Raw genomic sequence first — 2,817 nt, 5'->3', positions numbered from 1 at the left:
TGATACAAGCTCAGAATCGGATGTCCCAAATTTACAACAAGCATCACAAAGAGAAGCAATTTAATGTAGGAGATTGGGTTTATCTAAAACTACAGCCTTATCGTCAGTCTTCTGTGGAGTTTCGAAGCAATGTCAAGCTTTCTGCTAAATATTATGGTCCTTTTAAAATTCTAAAAAAAATTGGATCCGTTGCTTACCTGCTCGATTTGCCCAAAGATTCTAAGTTACATCCTGTTTTCCACATTTCAGTCCTTAAGCAACATGTGGGTACTGCAGAACCTACAGAGATTGAGCTGCCTGTTGTTCCTGATTCACCAATCCAACCTCAATCTGTCCTAGAGCAGAGGGTGCGCAAGGGTGTAGTGGAGATTCTAGTCCACTGGGTGGGATTTTCCCCTGCGGATGCTTCATGGGAAAACAAGGATGACTTCATTTCTCGATTCCCAAATTTTGTCCTTGAGGACAAGGACACTTCCAAGGAGGGAGGAATGTTACAATCCTAGGTCTATTAGTAATCTATTAGTAGTCTCTGCCTTGTCTCTTAAATTGGTTAAGAGTAATCTTTATTATTTCCATATGATTGTTATTTTTCCCTATTTCTTGTTAAGTGTCGTAGTTCTTAAATAAATAGGATTTCCAAGTCCTTGTTGGAGTTGTAAGGTATTTCCTTTATGTGCCTTATGTCTCCCAGTCCTAATAGTATAGGTTTACAAACTCTAGAGTAAATCTATGTCGGTTGTAACCTCTATTTAAAGCAGACTTTTGCAATAATATTGGCAGAGAATATTTCAGTAAAATCAACACTTTGTGTTGTGAGGTTTGGGGTCTCTCTAACTATCTCAATTTTCTGCAATCATAGGTAGGAAACGCAGGACTAGTCCTATTTTTCTACGTACCCAAGGTCCCGTTACGAGATCTATTACTCAGGCTCGTAACACTGCTCGATCTAGAAGTTTGAAATGTTCAAAAGTAGAGTTTTCTAGGTATAATTTCTAAAACTCTAACTTTTGATTATTTTGCTAGTTAGAGTTTTAAATCTGATGTTATAATGCTGTGTTTATTCTCGAGTTTCAAAATGCGCAATAGTTAGATATGTTAGGACTGCGTAGTAATGCCCGTATAAATTTAATTTATATGTGACCATACTAAAATTGCTATAATGTTGTTACGAGTTAATATGTTTATATTATAAAAATACTGCACAAATTATAAATAAACATGAATGTGGTCATGTTATATTAGGAAGTTTCATAACAGAAAGTTTTGAGGTTATTTTTATAAAGTCACGTAAACATGGTTATGCATGCGATCAGTTTACGCACGTAAACACATTGTTATGTTGTCCAAGTATTTTTATAATAAAAAAGAAGCATGTAAATTATGTTCTTATAAAACCCTAGTTTGTCTAAGGTTTAAAAAAACATAGACATTTTTCAACTATTGCAATCGGTAGTTCTGTTGTATATAAGTTATATAGAATGACTACGGAAATGTTAAACATAAGAAGTGGTTGAATGTTCAGATTTCAGGACAGTTTGAAAAATTGTTGTTGTTGTATGGGTATCTCGGTCGACCAAGCTCAATACTTTGATCGGCCAAACTGATCATAGAAACATTAGGCTTTCTCGGAAGATACCTCGGTAGACCAAGCTTTTGCATAAAGCTTAGAAGGGTTTGAGTGACCCTCAACAGATCTTCGGTTGATCCCTGATCGATCGATATCTATCACGATAAAGGTATTAGGGTTTCTTGAGGCATCGAAGGACCCTAGGGTTTGACTAAGGTTTAGGGTTTCGAAATAGAGATTCGAGTTTAATCAATAGATACATTATAAAAATAAAAATAAAAATGCATAGAAAATATAGAGGTTGTTTACCAGGAGTTGTTTTAACAGATTAAGCCAAAGTTGTAAGCATAAACTTACTAGCACTGCATTATTTTACGAAAGCATGTTATATATAATCTTGTGGGAAATGCTAGGTGTTCTTCTAGTGTTCTTTTGGTGTCCTCTCAATTGTGATGTGGCTTTTAAAATCATCAATAGATTAAAAGTCAATAATAATAATCTCAAATTCAACGATAATTTTAAAAATCACATTATAGTAGGGAGGACATCAAGAGAAAACTAGAAGAACACCTAGCATTTCCCTAATTTTGTTGAGCTTTATTATTTTATTATGAATATAAATGTTATTTGAAATATTTCATATGTGTTTTAAAAGAAAATATGGTTTTAAAAAAAAATGTTTATGAAAAGGATGAATTTTGAAAGGAAAACAAGTTTTACGAAAAGCTACAATATTGCATGTGAAAAGAATGATAATGTATGTGAAGAATGCATATAAAAGTCAAACAATTATGGGCATTATAAGCCTAACACCCTAATGTAAGGAAGGGGAAAATAAAGTTGCTTAACAACTCAAAGCTATAAGATAGATAAATTGTAGCAACCTAGCAGTTGAGTGGGGAGAATACACTTAACCAACTAAGTTTGTTAAGTGGGAGTATGGATACTCTTGTTAATAAGAAACGGAAAAGTATGTGAAAGTATGAATATGTAAAAGAGATTGTATGAAAAAGTTAACGTAGATGATATGTATCGTTATGTTTTAACCGTTGTTTCCATTGTCATATTATGAATTTGTTTTTATGATCAATATTATGAGATTGGTAGTTATATTTATATAATTAAGAAGATGGAAAAAGAAATATGATTATATATACAAACTTCTCTATTCAAGTGGTTATTTTTAACAACTATGACATTTTGGTGGCAAACTCTATTTGGAAAGCTCTATGTACTATTAGCTGTTATTA

Source organism: Corylus avellana, chromosome ca8, assembly GCF_901000735.1.
Source record: "Corylus avellana chromosome ca8, CavTom2PMs-1.0".
In the NCBI taxonomy this organism is placed as follows: Eukaryota; Viridiplantae; Streptophyta; class Magnoliopsida; order Fagales; family Betulaceae; genus Corylus; species Corylus avellana.
Note: the sequence above shows the minus strand (reverse complement) of the source record.